Source organism: Pelodiscus sinensis, chromosome 6, assembly GCF_049634645.1.
Source record: "Pelodiscus sinensis isolate JC-2024 chromosome 6, ASM4963464v1, whole genome shotgun sequence".
NCBI classification, from domain to species: domain Eukaryota; kingdom Metazoa; phylum Chordata; order Testudines; family Trionychidae; genus Pelodiscus; species Pelodiscus sinensis.
This window is the reverse complement of record NC_134716.1, coordinates 7700958-7717954: the sequence shown is the minus strand read 5'-3', so window position 1 is coordinate 7717954 and position 16997 is coordinate 7700958. Positions and strand designations below refer to the sequence as shown.

General features: G+C 44.2%; 1 long non-coding RNA gene across 1 annotated transcript in view; it reads left to right on the top strand.

The window, feature by feature from the left end:
• The first annotated feature begins 4141 nt into the window (after nucleotides 1-4141).
• LOC142829796 (uncharacterized) overlaps nucleotides 4142-16997 on the top strand; it is a 297123-nt gene continuing 284267 nt past the window's right edge. The window contains exon 1 of the long non-coding RNA XR_012904587.1: nucleotides 4142-4197. This is a non-coding gene — a long non-coding RNA (uncharacterized LOC142829796). The remainder of the gene's footprint in view (nucleotides 4198-16997) is intronic.

Below are 16997 nucleotides of genomic sequence, written 5' to 3'. Positions count from 1 at the left end.
TCATATTTCTAACTGCATACGAGAATGATACATGCACCAAAGCAGGATATACATATCCAGCAGATTGTAACATTACAGTTGATAGGTTGCATGAGGTGATTTATCCAAAGCATTTCCAATTTATGCGTATTTATATTCCTATGCAAATTTTCATAAAGCATGGGGAAAACCATCACAGTTGTGTGTCTGTTTGGTATGGATTATTTGCAAATCTAGTGATGGGTACCCAGACTTCCAAATTGGTCACCGAAGGCCTGACTCAAAACCTCATTGAAGTCCTTGGAAATCTTTAATTTCATGCATCTGGCCGGAAGTTGCTGGTTGGTTACATGTTGCTGGCATTAATGGCGTGTATTTGACTGACTTATGCAGATCAGTTTTGCAGCTTTACAAATTCATGGATGCTATAAGGTTCAGAGGAGAATGGATTACTTTAAATTAATCAAAAGTTAGCTCACTTCACGGTCTGTGAAATGAAAACAATTTAGAAATTGGTTTTTCCCATTTCAATCACCTCTAAGCATTACTGTGATAGAGGTAGTATTCCATAGGCGTTTTGGAAAGAAGACGGCAATAGATGGACTATGAAAGTGTGAGGAATAGTATGATAGAGTAGATGAGGCCCTGGCTCTGTCTCAGTGGGTGGCTTTGGCTAGTCAATGCCCCACTTTGTGTCTATTCTTCCTCACACCCTTTCTTTGTTTTTCCTATCAAGATTGTAAGCTCTTTGAGGTAGGGATTGTCTGCCACATAATGTTGGTCCACTGCCTGTCAAAATGGAACCCTAATATCTGTTGGGGCTTGTAATAAAAGTAAAATATATACAACACTCGCACATTTACCTAGTGTTGCTCAGGTCCTTAAGGAGGGGCTCAGGGCAGGTTCTGGGAGTGGGGGTGTGTGCAGGAATCAGGATTGGAGGGGCTCTGGGCATGGGACTTTTTGTGTGTATATATGTGTATGGGGGTGGGTGGGAAGAGTGAGGGGGCCAAAGCCCTGCCCTGCTAGATTCGTACCAGGGCTGCTTGCTCTTCTAGCTCTTGTCCCTGTCAGGGAGTGAGAGCAAAGTGCACTGCCTGTCTGCCTCCAGTGCTCCTCAGCCAGAGTGTAGACTGCAGCAAACCACGCACTTTCCCCTCCTCCCTTAGGAAGGGGAACAGCCAGCAAGGTGCCCATATGAATCTGGGATATGTGTGTGATTTTCAATCCCCGCAGCCCTTCCTACAGAGTGTCTGGGGATATGAGGCTCAGGGCAGAGATAGTTCTGGATGGGGGAGTGCGGACACACCCCAGCCAGCCCCTTTCCCTTGCCTGGTGATTCTGCCCCTTTTCTGTATGGGTTTACGTGAAGCAATCCCATTCCAGGTACATCCCATTTTCTTGGAACAACCAAAACCCTTACCGTGCTTAGAGTCATGATAAGAGGAAGCTGTGTACCAAATCTGGTGGTCCCAGCATTTACTGTTTAATAGGCGTTTTTGAACAAATGGACTCGGACAGATGGGCAGACAGATAAACTCTTTAAAATATATAGTAGATTAGTGTGGAACTCCACCATTTGGCTCAGAGAGTGCGCCAGTTGAAACAAATCCCTTGTATCAAATCCGTGCCAGGTAGAAGCCCAGCAGGTGGAAGATCCGGGATAAATTTGGCATTTTAAGTGTGTTTCTATGTTTTACCTTCTTTAAATTCCCCTGGGGCCAGGTGCTCAGCTGATGTAAATTGGCCTAGATCCTTTGATCAATGCAGCTCCAATTGATTTATACTAGCTGGGTAGCTATCCCCCTCTTCCTCTTCTCAAATCACTTCTTCCATGTCTGAGTTAAAAGGAAATACAGAGGGTTCTAGACAGGAAGGAAATTTGGTTATTGCCCGTTGCTGCTCATACTAGGCTGTGTCTAGACTGGCAAGTTTTTCCGCAAAATCATCTGCTTTTGTGGAAAAACTTGCCAGCTGTCTACACTGGCCGCTTGAATTTCCGGAAAAGCACTGACGATCTCATGTAAGATCGTCAGTGCTTTTCCGGAAATACTATGCTGCTCCCGTTCAGGCAAAAGTCTTTTTCCGAAAGACATTTGCGCAAAAGGGCCAGTGTAGACAGCACAGTACTGTTTTCCGCAAAAAAGCCCCGATCGCGAAAATGGCGATCGGGGCTTTTTTGCGGAAAACCACGTCTAGATTGGCCACGGACACTTTTCCACAAAAAGTGCTTTTGCGGAAAAGCATTCTGCCAATCTAGACGTGCTTTTCCGAAAATGCTTTTAACGGAAAACTTTTCCATTAAAAGCATTTCAGGAAAATCATGCCAGTGTAGACGTAGCTGTAGCCGTAAGGAAAAAGACGGGATCAGGGCAGTTTCTGAAGATCAGTTGCAACCCTGTGCTTGGAAATAAAGGGACTTGGTGAGTTGTGTGTTTGAGTTATTCCTTTCTTGCTTGCGTTCCTTTGTGAAGGTTGTGTGTTTGGCCTTTTTGTCCTCTAAACAGAACAGGTGAGAGATGTCTTGCTTGTGTCTCTTTGTGGGGCTGTGTGACTATAGCCCTTAAGTTTAGAGGTGCTTGAGGTGTCTGGTTAATCTGGAATGGGAAGTGTGTGTATATGTGTGAAGGAAACAGCTGAGTGGTGAACAAAACTTGCTGCTGAAAAGACAGCAGATTTCCCGAGCAGTAATTGTGGATCCTTATTGGTAATTGGTAGCACCATTTATAGAAACCTGTGAAAGAAGGTTCCCTGAGAGATGCCTTTTTGTCCTGATTAAATGTGTATTTGACTTAACTTGTGCTTGGCTTTCTGGAGCATTACTGCTATCTGTCCAAAGAGCTGCAGTGAATTCCTTACTAGACAGAATAGTGGATTTGGCACCGTGCTGTTTATTTGGGGTTAAGGAATGTAGATCGGTATTGTGCAGTGCCACTGTGAGAAACCCGATAGGATGGCTCAGCACACGTAACAGGTTCGAAAAAGGCAAGCCATCAGGCAGGAGCAGTCAATGAGACTTAATTCATATTTCTTCCATACAATAAAGCTATGATGTCTGCATTTATATGTATACACTGATTAATGGCTGCCAATGAAAAATGATGACTGCACATACAATCCTTACTCAGTGACAAGTCCCGTTAGCTATGTTGAGGGGTGGGTATTTTCCCCATGGCTGCTCTTAAAGGAGCTATTATTTAGAAATAACTGAGTCATATGGAGACCTCAGACCATCCAAGAGATTCCTGGTATAACAGAACAATCATCCCCATCAATGAGCAATAAGAAAACATTAGGCTTAAATCAGTTCCCTAGGAGACACCTAGGAATATCTACTACAGGCAGATCAAGTGGATTTTATTATTAAGTATCTTCTAATTAAAGGAGTTCACTGTATCCCCTTCAAAGGGAGATGATCATGACGTCCTACTTCAACTCAGTAGTGAGAATGCCATGGAGCCTGGATTGTTTGTGTCTTCTCTTAAAGCTGCATTTCCCTGCATAGCTACAAGTAGGCTATTCACAAAGACAAATCTATAGTCCTCATGGGTGGGATAATTTACAGTGCTAGCTTTGGCCTCTTCATGCAATTAAAAGGTGAAATTTGTCTGTACTATGGTGAGTGGGCAAAGGCTGTTCTACATAGGACAGAGGTTGGCAAATAGTGGTCTGAGAAGCATTTGCTAATAGTAGAGAGCTGGCTGGTCATATAGCGATAAGGTCTCTTCACTTTGAAATGCCAAACTGTGGTAAAAGATAAATTAAATGCATTTGAATACCGTTCTAAAATAATCTTTCCTTGAAAGCTATTACTAGGAGTTGCCACAGGCAGGATACATGATTGCAGAGATGAGAGAGTCTGTATGTGGCTGTTAATGGGAAGAAAGGTATTCAGGCAACCAACTTTGCCTTTTTTCCCCCACCTTGTGGAAAAAAAAAATATTGAGGAAGTGCTGTAGTAGGTGTGACCGGGTCAGGCCAGGGAGCTGCTGCAGACAGGGGAAAAGGTAGCCTAAAAGGGAAAAACCCTGTGAGAGATGAGCTGCAGCCCACTTAGATGCAGCTGGGAGGGAGCTGGCTCAGACTAATTGGGACCAGCTGACTTCTCTGCTGTCTGTCTAAAGGCCTTTAAACGCCTCAGCAGTTGATGGCTGGAGAGGACAAAAGGAAGGTGGTGGAGAGGAAGAAACCGGAGAGACCAATTTTGACCAGCATTAGGTAAAGGCAGCTAAAGAGGGAGCCTGTGGGCACCTGGCCCAGGCTACCTACCATTGAGACCTGCTGCCAAAACCTCTAACTTGGGGGGCTAAGGGGAGGAGGCCTACCCAGTGGTGGCTTGGGGAAGAGGGGCCCTTGCCACATAGGACATAAAAATTGTGCAATAATTGAAGTCCTGGCTTGGCTGACATCAATATGAGTGTTGCCACTGACTTCATTGGGGCCAGGATTTCACTGTTGGGGTATAGCTATGCTGGGGTTTTTTTTTGAAGAAGGTATGCAGATTGTGCTTGCATTTGCATACCCTCTTCCATTTTTTTCCGGAAGAGGACTTTCTGATATTTGACCTGCCTACACAGAGCCAAGTGTTGGGGGGGGGGGGAACCCTCTTTCAAAAACCCCCTTTTGCCTCGTAAAATGAGGTTTACAGGGGCTTTCAAAAGAGGGTTTTTTTTTCCAGACATTTGGCTCCATGTAGATGGGCCAAATCAGAAAATCCTCTTCCGGGGAAAAAAAAACCATGGAAGGGGGTATGCAAATGAGAGCAATTTGCATACCTTTTTCCACCCTTCCCTCTTCTCAGTGTAGTGGTACCCTAGCTGAGGACTGAGAGAATGCCTGTAGGTTTTTCTATTTTTGTCTTGGGTTTTGCCTCTGTTCATCCTAAATATTGATAGATAGCACTTGACTGCTTTGAGGACTGTATGCACATAGAAACTTCTGTCTTTATAGAGTGCACATTTCTATTTTGGCTCAATGAGAGAGATAACTGAGTGACACAGAAAAGTAGGACTCTTCCCACATTTGGGTTAGGAGAATCCAGTGTTAGAATACAGCACTGGTCACTTATTTAATTCTAGTAAAAGGCTCTTCTGGTTGTTAATTCTAAAATGTAAAACAACTTAGTCTCATGATTTTTAATAGAATGTAATTCTAACATGTTCTATTAATCTATAGTTTAAATTCAAAGTATATCAGTTTCTCTCAGTTGTGTACATTAGGAAATTTTTGTTTGTACTTTTCTTTGTAAGTCCTAGGTTCATAGCTACATACAGCACAACAGAACTTACTCTAGGTGCAGATATGTTTTGTGAAATAGCTAGGTTAGTAATGTTATTACTTTGTGGACATGACAAGATATTATAATTCATACATCAGCCAAAGTTTCAATTAGCAAAGCTATTAAAGTGTGTTTGTAGTATGTTGACTTCTTAACAATTAAATTGACATAATATAACCTATACCACAAACAGAAAACATCAGAACATGTCCCTTCACTTCTAAATATTTTGAAAACCATTGATTTCCCCCCCCCCCCCCCACATATTCACGTTGCAGTATTTGTCACTGAATAGAGAAGTATATGGTACAAGAAAATTTGTTTATAGCTGTTACATTCCAGAGGATACCAAAGCATACTGTATTCTGTATACAGTAGACAACAAAATGCATCAACCTCTAGAGTTAAAAGCAACAGCTGTCTAACTACACGTAGCAACACTTGTGTAGAAAGGGATGGTGGCTAGTGCAGCTGTATTACATTCTACATAACTAAAACGATAGGGGAATTTAATTAAACCAGAATAAAAAAAAACAAATGTTGTTTGTTTTTTAAACAAGACATTTGTTTGCAGAACATGGGCTGCACTTCTGCTACGTTCCTTTTTTGTTTGTCTGCTTTGTCTTGGGTGGGAGCTGTTCTGGGCAGAAAAAGATCTTCTGTGTATCTGTGACTAGTAAAATGGGGCCCTCATTTTAGCTTGCACCTTTAGGTCGTACTGGATTGCACATAACTTGTACAGGTGATGTGCCCTCTGTAATGTAAATTACTTACCATGTTAATTACTTGTTTCACCATGAATTGAAAATTGTATATTTGAGGTCCGCTCTTGGAGACTGGAGTGGTGGTTTTTGTTTGCCCACCACCAAAACCAATGGCGTCATGGCCCATGAATGGAACTATTACTATGATACAAATAATTCTTGTAATGGGTTTCAGCTGATTCTTCTTTTAAATTTGAAATTCAGCGTGAAATTCACCAACCACTTAAATGATAAGCTGACATGAAGTAATGCAAGAAAATGATCATGCTCCATACCCCAAATTGTGCATGCAGACCAGATCTAGCCCTTGGGCTGGTATTTATCTACCTCTGACCTAAGCAATAGGATGGCCTTAGCCTACGGCTAGGGCTCTATCGAATTCAGGGCAATGACAAATGTCACAGACCATAAGATTGGTCTCCCACCATTAAATGTACTTTCTGTGTATATGTTTACCCTATACTATACAGATTTCATGGGGAAGACCAGTGTTTCTCAAATTGCAGGGTGGGAGGGGTGTCACACAACTATTTTCAGGAGGAGCACAGTAGTGTCAACCTTACTTCTGCCCTGCCTTCAGCAGCAGTGTAGGAGTAAGGATGGCATGGTATGGTAGTGCCACCCTTAATTCCACGCCATTATTGACGAAAATTTTGCCTTCAGCGCTGGGCTCCCAATCAGCAGCCACTGCTCTGCAGCAGCCCAGCTCTGAAGGCAGCACTGCCAGCAGCAGTAGCACAAAGAGAAGGGTAGCAGTGCTACAACCCTCCCCTACAATAAACTTGCAAACCTTCAACTCATTTTTGGATCCGGACACGTAAAATTGCAACATCATGACATTTCAAATGTAAATAGCTGAAATCAGGCACATTTTCATTTAAAAAAAAAAATCCTATAACCACAAAATTGTCCCAAGTGGGCCATGAAGTTGGAAGGACCCTAGCTATAGCCTACTGGTGAATCCAGCCCTGCTTTTACCTCTCATGTTGAATGGGATAGCCCTTCATTCCTCAACCAATTCTAAAAATCAGCTTGCTTGACTGACAATGACAATATGAAAGGCCTTTCTCTTATCCATCCAAAATTTGGAGTATCTGCTCCTGGCAAGACATTGAGTAAAACTTGGTATTGCTAGCCAACCTCTTTGTCCAAATACACAGAGAGAATTTGGGTGAGCGAGTTAGTTCTGAGAGGAATGATTATAGTTTTTTGGTTTTGTCCCCTCCTCCACTATGGTTTTTGTTCCTCTCTCTTCTCCCCCCCCCCCCCACCAGGCTATGAGTGGTTTGCAAAGCTAAGGAATATTTTTCTAGTACAAGTCTATCAGCTTGCACAGAGCTGCTCTTCATGTCTGGGAGCCTAAGATCTAGTACATGGATTCCCAAACTGGGGGGCATGAAGAAATTCCAGTGGGGGCATGAGGCAACCCAGCCACATATGCATGCATCAATCCTACCCCAAGTTTTGCTGCTATCTTTTGGGAGGGGGGGCGTGAGGGTTTCTCAAAAATCAAAAGGGGGGCATGATGCCAAAGTTTGGGAACCACTGAATTCTAGTATATCACTACACACTTTTATTGGCCACCCCCACTTAGTGATAAGATGGCAGCAGTTGCCCCTAGCGGGCCACCATTATATTTACCTGTGCCTCTGCAGGTATGGGTGCCTGCAGCTCCCATTGGCCACGGATCCCTGTTCCTGGCCAATGGGAGCTGCAAATACCTGTACCTGCACAGGCAAATACAATGACAGTGGCCTGGCAAGGGCTAATCCTGGTGAACCGGAACCAGTCCATGGGCTGGTATTTGCCCAGTGCTGCACTAGAAGTACATTGCTCAGGAATATGGATTTTTTTTCTACTTCTCAGTGACAGAAGTTATACTGAATAACACCCTCTCTTCCCCCACACACACTAGACAGTGCTACGTTGGCAGGAAAAGGTCTCCCACTGATATAGCTACAGTCTTTGTGAGGTGGACTAATTAAACTGATGGGAAAGCTCTTTCCTATTGGCTTAGCTATGGCCCTTCACAGCCTGAAAATTAATTTCCCCCTAGACTCATGTGGCCTTGTCCAGGCATCCTCAGCACAGCAGTAGGAAAACCTTTTTATTGAATTGGCTGGCAAGAAGATGGACATTGGCTGTGCAAACTACAAGGGAATAAATCTCAATCACCAGATGCAGAAGTGATCTGTTTTTGTTGTATCTCTTTTTATTTGTATCTGGAGCACTGTGTCTTTCTTAAAGACAAAAGAAATGGAAATGAATCCAACTTATTAAGTTTCAAATCAAGATGTTTATTGAAGCAATTATTTCCATGGACACTGCAAGTTAATCCCAGTAGATGGAAAAATACAGAAAAAAGTGTAGCTAATTATATTTATATTAGCTTTAAAATTACTACTACAGTCTGCCAACTTTAGGAGAGCATTGTAGGCTGAGAATTGGAGTCTTTTGTTCTTTCTTTGAATTTTCTTTAATGTAAGTAGTGAAGTCAGATCTGTGAGGCAGTTAACTCTGCAGTGCTTGTGGGAGAACAAGAATTTGCTTTTTTTAAAAAAAAATACATTTACTTTCAAAGCCTGAAACTTCAACTTAACTATGGATCAGACCTAAAAGATTCATACCTTTGATTAATGTAGGAGACTTTTATTGCCACACTTGGTTAAATAGAAGTTTAATTTGGGAGGGGGGAGTGGTGGAAGGGTTAACAAACATGCGGACAAGGGGGATCCAGTAGATATAGTATATTTAGATTTTCAGAAAGCCTTTGACAAGGTCCCTCACCAAAGGCTCTTGTGTAAATTACATGGCCATGGGATAAGAGGGAAGGTCCTTTCTTGGATTGAGAACTGGTTAAAAGACAGGAAACAAAGGGTAGGAATAAATGGTAAATTTTCAGAATGGAGAGGGGTAACTAGTGGTGTCCCCCAAGGGTCAGTCCTGGGACCAATCCTTTTCAACTTATTCATAAATGATCTGGAGAAAGGGGTAAGCCGTGAGGTGGTAAAATTTGCAGATGATACCAAACTGTTTAGGATAGTCAAGACAGAAGCAGACTGTGAGGGACTCCAAGAAGATCTCACCAAACTGAGTGACTGGGCAACAAAATGACACATGAAATTTAATGTGGATAAGTGTAAAGTAATGCACATCAGGAAAAATAACCCCAACTATATGTACAGTATGATGGGGGCTAATTTGGCTACGACAAATCAGGAAAGAGAACTTGGAGTTATCATGGACAGTTCTCTGAAAACTTCCACGCAGTGTGCACGCAGTGTGCAGCGGCAGTCAAAAAGGCAAGTAGGATGCTAGGAATGATTAAGAAAGGGATAGAAAATAAGACCCAGAATATCTTACTGCCCCTGTATAAAACTATGGTACACCCACATCTTGAATACTGTGTATAGATGTGGTCTCCTCATCTCAAAAAAGATATTTTGGCCTTGGAAAGGGCTCAGAAAAGGGCAACAAAAATGATTAGGGGTTTGGAACGGGTCCCATATGAGGAGAGGTTAAAGGGACTGGGACTTTTCTGTTTAGAAAAGAGGAGACGGGGGGGGGGGGGGGCGGAGGATATGATAGAGGTATATAAAACCATGAGTGGTGTGGAGAGGTCTGATAAAGAAAAGTTATTTATTAGTTCCCTAAATAGAAGAACTAGAGGACACCAAATGAAATTAATCGGTAGCAGGTTTAAAACTAATAAAAGAAAGTTCTTCTTCACACAACGTGTAGTCAACCTGTGGAACTCCTTGCCAGAGGAGGCTGTGAAGGCTAGGACTAGAATAGAGTTTAAAGAGAAGCTAGATAATTTCCTGGAGGTTAGGTCCATAAAAGGCTATTAGCCAGGGGATAAAATGGTGTCCCTGGCCTCTGTTTGTCAGAGGCTGGAGAGAGATGGCAGGAGACAAATCACTTGACCATTGTCTTCGGTCCACCCTCTCTGGGGCACCTGGTGCTGGCCATGGTCAGCAGACAGGATACTGGGCTAGAAGGACCTTTGGTCTGACCCAGTACGGCCGTTCTTATGTTCTCCTACTCAGCCTTCCCATCCTTTAATAGTCAATTTATTGTGGCTGAAGACTGCTCAGATTCTCTCCTGTAGTGTTCTATAGCTAATCTTCTTGTGCAAGATTTTATTTCCTAAGGGTATGTCTACACTGCAAAGTTAGTTCGAACTAACGGACGTTAGTTCGAACTAACTTTCATAGGCGCTACACTAGCGCTCCGTTAGTTCGAACGTAATTTGAACTAACGGAGCGCTTAGTTCGAACTAGGTAATCCTCATTCCACGAGGATTAAGCCTAGTTCGAATTTACTAGTTCGAATTAAGAGCTGTGTAGACCCTTAATTCGAACTAGTGGGAGGCTAGCCCTCCCCAGGTTTCCCTGGTGGCCACTCTGGCCAACACCAGGGAAACTCGTCTGCCCCCTTCCCGGCCCCGGACCCCTTAAAGGGGCATGGGCTGGCTACGGTGCCCGTGCCAGGTGCAAGCCTGCCAGCACCCAGCCAGCAGACCCTGCACCTGGCACAGATCGAGCCACCCACCCGATGCCCCCCAGCCCTCCCCCTCTTCCTGGGACTAGTCTGGCGGCTCCCGGGAGCTTGCCCGGGACCGCAAGAGGCGGGCACCCGCCTGGGCTAGTGCGGACATCGTGGACCTCGTCCACGATCTCCGCACTAGGCACAGGAAAGTGGCCGTCTAGGGCAGGAGAGCTGCCAGCCTGGCCACCCAGGAGCAGGTGTGCATGAAAATCAAGGGGGTCCACTGAGACCCCCGACCCTGAGCCCTGAGCTTACAATGGCCATCCTGGGTCAGACCAAAGGTCCATCTAGCCCAGTAGCCTGTCTGCCAACAGCGGCCAACCCTAGGGACCCTGGAGGGGATGGATCGAAGACAGTGACCAAGCCATTTGTCTTGTGCCATCCCTCTCCAGCCTTCCACAAACCTTGGGCAGGGACACCATTCCTACCTCCTGGCTAATACCACTCCATGGACCCAACCTCCATGACTTGATCTCACTTCCCTTTAAACTCTGTTCTAGTTGTAGCCTTCACAGCCTCCTGCAGCAAGGAGTTCCACAGGTTGACTCTTTGCTTTGTGAAGAACAACTTTCTGTTACTAGTTTGAAGCCTGCTACCCATTCCTTTCCTTTGGTGTCCTCTAGTCCTTCTTTATGGGAACTAATGAAGAACTTTTCAGTATGCACCGTCTCCACCCAATTCTTGCGTTTAGAGACCTCTATCCTGTCCCCCCTCTGTCTCCTCTTTTCTAAGCTGAAAAGTCCCAGTCTCTTTAGCCTCTCTTCATATGGGACCTGTTCCCAACCCCTGATCATTTTAGTTGCCCTCCCCTCTCCCAGCCTCTCTTCCCCTCTCCCACCTCCTTTTCCCAGTCTCCCCCAGTTTTGTTCAATAAAGACAGATTCCATTTTTGAACACAATTGTCCTTTATTTTGTACATCAAGAAAAGGGGCTAGGGAAGGGTAAGTGGAAGGAGGTGAGGGAGGAATGGGGCACGAGGGAGGAGGAGTGGGCTGGCTTTGCGGGCTTTTGGGGTGGAAACTCTCCTGCAGCCCCCCGATTACCCCCTCTCCCCAGATGGCAGCCTGCGGCAAGTGCAGCCAGTCTGATGGCCGAGTGCTGTGATGTGCCCAGTGTGGGTACTCCGGGCACTCCAAGCCAGGACTGCTTTGCAAGCGGGGCACCCCTGAGAACTGTCTGTCTGGGGTGGGGGTCGGGACCCTTTAAGCACAGCCCTCGGCTAGCCTGAGGCAGCAGCTCCACGCTCTAAGTCCTCCTCTGATGCCCTGCCGGCACTGCTTCCGGCCATCCTTAAGCCTGGTTCAGGGTCCACTTAATGTGGACATGCTAGTTTGAATTAGCAAAACGCTAATTCGAACTAGTTTTTTAGTCTAGATCAGTTAGTTCGAATTAGCTTAGTTCGAATTAACTAATTCGAACTAAGTTAGTTCGAATTAACGTTGTAGCGTAATTCTCCTACTAAATATTGTCATTAAATGATTCCCTCATTATTCTGAAGGCGATCCACCACAGTTATCTGTCTGCTTGTTGGCCACATCAAAATCTGCTTCTCACTGGTATTTATTTTCTAGCTATTATTAGTAGGGATTAACCAACTGTATTTGCTTAGGAATTTATTTTTGATACTAGGGCCCTGCCTAAAAGTTTTGTGGCACTACACAGGTCCCTGTGGGGGTGGGGCGTTCACGACTGCAGGAGCTGTGTGTGTGTGGGGGGGGGGGGGGTAGAAACAGGACAGGGAGGCAACAAGGGTTGGAGCCCGCCCCTGAATTCACCAGCATGGGGAAGGGGGGGAAGAGGAAGCAAAGCAACACGGCTCTGGACTGCTCCACTCCGGTTTGAAGGGAGGGGTTAGAATGCCCCCCTTGCATTGGCAGAACATGGAGTGATGCAGTGGGATTGCTCTGATCCTACCCCCCATCTCTGGTGAGTGTGGGGGTGACCAATCCTGCTGCCAGCACCAAACACCCCCATTAGCCTCCTGGGCTGTACCACTCCGTAAGAGGAAGCTGAGGGGGAGGAAATGGGGGTAGGTATGGAACAGGGCCAGGAAGAACAGGGGGTGGAGCAGATGTGGAGATGGGGTGATGTCCTGGGCCTCCCCCACACAGGACAGCCCTGCAACAGGCAGTCCAGGGAATGGGGCTGGCAGCCACAGCAGCTTTTCCCCTTATGCCACACACTGCTGCCTCGGGAACCATAGAATTTAGGTGAACTTAGGACAGCACAAAATGTGGGGCACCATGTGGTTCTGTGTATTGGTAGGGTTGGCCTTATTACAGTAGCACCTGGGGGCCTCACCCAAGGTGACTGTCTATTGCACTAGGTGCCATACACGCACCTAGTAAGAGATGGTTCCTGCCTGGAAGAGCTTAATATATTAACAGAGAAGTGAAAAATGAAATGTCCCTGTTTTAACTATAGGGACCATTGGTAAAGAGATTAAGTAACTTGGGTATGGGTTCGTAAGGAGGTTTGTGACAGACAGGAACAGAATGTAGATCTCCTGAATCCTAGTTCAGTGCCTGGACCACAAGATCTTCCTTTCTCTCTATGAATTCTGGATTTTGTTGCGTCTCTTATTTTGAAATTCAGCCCGTCTACACAGTGCCAAATTTCAAAATAATGCACTATTTCGGTACGTCCCTTAACTCTCATGGAACAAGGGTTACCGGGATGCTGAACTAGCACGCCTGTTATTTTGAAAAATATGAGAGGTAGCTATTTTGGGATACCTCTGGTATCCTGAAATAGTTGTGCAGTATAGATGCCCCCATAGAGACTAACTATACCACAAGGGTCCAAAGCATACATGTAACTACACAATCCCCTTGCAACAAAGTGCTGGCATGAAAAGCTGAGCCGGCACTCTGGTCATTTCAAATACAATGAATTTCTCAGGGTAGATCACATGGTGCCTAATTAGCGCACAGGGGAGGGCTATAATAGATTGTAGAGGGGGAACTAAGGAGCAAAGTTGCCCCATTAGCACTGCTGCATCCTTTTAAGTATAGACCTGCACTGTCTACACACTCTCTGAGAAGAAGACAGGAACAAGATATTACCCTGTTTCTCACCTCTCCCAGTTTGGACAATGATGTTCTCTCTGGCTGTCTTTAATGGGAAACCCTTCAGAAGCCAGCAGTAATCTCTGCTTAATATGGACCAATACATGTCTCATAAGAGGGGCTCCAGTTACTGCCAACTACACTATAAAAGGGAGCACCTAAAGGACTATTTCATTATTTGTACCACTCTAGTCCCTGGTCTTGGTTTGGAGTTACCTGACAGGCTAAACTGCAGGAAGGGGCAGGTTTGTAATCTTCATCCAGCATCTGTGAGCGCTCAAGGACAAGACAGGGGTCTCAGCTCACTCATACTGGAATGCCCTCTAAGACTTGTTCTGCTCACCTTCTCCCAAAGGCTTTCTCCAGCACTGGGAGATGGTTTCCCCCCATTTCCCTGGGACTCAAAAAAACCTCAGTTCAGCTCCAGATTATATCACTCCTGTTCCTTTACTTGGCATGTATAAAAGCTACACTTCTTAATGTTTGTTCTAGTTACATCACAACAGCAGCAGTTATGTGATGCTCCCACTCCTGCTCCGTCTCATCTTCTTGCATTGCTTGCTTTCTTCTCCAAGCTATCCATCTGGAGACCTGACCTACCACTCCTTCCAGGGGCCGGAGATCCCATCTGCACTTCTATGCCCAAACTTCCTTCCTAAACTCTTCTCTGAGGCTACGTCTACACTGAGCATCGTTGCGCAAGAAGTTATGCAAATGAGGAGTGGTGATAAATATCACTGCACCTCATTTGCATACCTAATGAGCTGCCATTTTTGCAGAAGGGGCTTTTGTGCAAGAAGGAGCTGTCTACACTGCTCCTTCTTGTGCAAAAAAACCCTCTTGCACAGGAGCCGTTCTGCCGCTTATTTTCAGGAAGAACAGCTCCTGAGCAAGAGGGTTTTTTTGCACAAGAAGGAGCAGTGTAGACTGCTCCTTGCGCAAAAGCCCCTTCCACAAAAATGGCAGGTCATTAGCTATGTAAATGAGGCATGGCGATATTTATTGCTGTGCCTCATTTGCATATCTTCTTGCGCAACAATGCGCAGTGTAGACAAAGCCTGGAAGTTTGGAAGCTTGTTTCTCTCGCCAACAGATGTTGGTCCAGTGAAAGAGTACCTCATCTACCCTGTGTCTCTGGTATTCTGACTTACAAAAATACCTACTATTGTTTTATGCTTGTTTCTAAGGTTTAGTTTAGTCATTTATCATCAACACACACAAAAAGCAAGTATTCACCCTATTCTGTTTTGGAGTCAGGCACGTCTGGTTTTATCCACCTATGTATGTAACGTTTTAAAAATAACATTTCCCTGCAGTTCATTTCCTCTTCACAAATACTGTGCTCTTAGAGCCTGCAAGAGGCAAATATAAGCTATGGTTAAGTGTCTTGGGTTGGAAATAGGGCTGTCATTTCATATGACCAAGATTTTTCCAGTATTACATTTTGTACTATTCAGGACCAGAAACTGAAAGGCTGTGTCTACACTGGGCCACTTATTCCAGAAAAGCAGCCGCTTTTCCGGAATAACTTGCCAGCTGTCTACACTGGCCCCTTGAATTTCCGGAAAAGCACTGACGATCTACTGTAAAATTGTCAGAGTTTTTCCGGAAAAACTATGCTGCTCCCATTTGGGCAAAAGTCCTTTTCTGGAAAAACTGTTCTGGAAAAGGGCCAGTGTAGACAGCACAGTAGTCTTTTCCGCAAAAAAAACCCCGATCGTGAAAATGATGATCAGGGCTTTTTTGCGGAAAAGCGCGTCTACATTGGCCACGGACGCTTTTCCGGAAAAGTATCCTGCCAATGTAGACGCGCTTTTTCTGGAAATACTTATAATGGAAAACTGTTCCGTTTTAAGCATTTCCAGAAAAGGGTGCCAGTGTAGACATAGCCAAAGAGTGCAAAGGGTGTGTGAAACAGGAGTTAAAATGCCACTCAAACAGATTCTCCCCAAGTGGGGAGCAAAGCTTTGACTGAATGGTATTTACTCCTAAACAGGAGACCTCAGGTCCTGGTCAGAGTTGACAGCTTCTCTGGGATTTGCAGAACTGGAGGACTCCAATCCTTTCTTTCAAATCCATTTCCACTTCTCACTCATTTTACCATGCATTTTTAACACCTGCTTACTAAACACTCTCTTGCCTGAAACTTCCTCATAGTTTAACATTGCATTTCTCTTTGCTTTGACTTATTAGCAAGACAATGCACATTCTTATTTTTAATTCAAGAGAATTAAACAGCTTCTCTCTCTCTTCCCTCTCCCCCCCTCCCCCCAATCAAGGCTCATTTCCATTTTACTACTACTGAGTCTGAGCTCCACTATCAGATCATGGAGCAGAAGTGGTCATATCCTTTGTTGCAATTAAGGATTGTCATGGATATAGCTTTTTCTTACTGGTGAATTGTTTTCAAACTGGCCCTGATTTCCATGACGACATTTGTCAAATTCCATGCGTGTTTGCCTCAGTGTGGAGCTTAGCGCACTGGCTGTGATTAACTTGAATTAGAGCCAAGATAGCCCTTTCCTTGCTAGATCACACCTGCTTCCTCTGGGAAGGATGGCTAATTCCTTACCACTGTCTGGCTAGCCCCAATCAAGGCATAATGCAGATTTTTACTCTTTCATTTCTAGCCCTTCGACTAAAACAAGATTCTGGAAATTTGCATTTAATTATTTATATATATAGAGAGAGAGAGAGCGCGAGAGACCGAGCGAGAGCACGCTACTGGGAATACTTATTGGAGATTTGCATTTAATTTTATTTATTTATATTTTATTTATATATATATATATATTGTGAGAGCGAGTGCTTATAGGAATACTTACTAGATATGTTTAGAAGCAAAGTTATAACAGTATAGTTTCATCAGTCTTATTTAAGAATTGTTTTGCTAAACTCTTTGGACTTTTTCTCTCTTTTTATTGATCACATTTTGTCAGATGCACTCAATGTTTTCACAGTTTATTAGATCAGAACTGATTTTTTTTTACTTGTCTTTTTATTGATATATATTGCTTTGATCAACACTTATTTGGGAGGGAGCTTTAAAGAGGTTTTCATGGAAAGTTGACTGTTTTGTATAGTTGGGAAATAGTCTAGCTTTGTTTATCTTTAAAATCTTGAGCAATGCTCAGAAATAATTGTTTCTTGTAAGCTTTTGTAGCCCTGCTAATGTAGACTCTTGGTAGGTTCTGTTAGGATTATAATATGCCACCCTTTATTCACTGGATCCAATTATAGTGTGTAACACATTTGCATAGCTAAGTGCCAGTGAGTGGGAGTAAGGATTGCAGTCCATGTACCAATATAAACATTACATTTGCACAATGTATTTTTCTCTGAGGACCACTAAGTCAG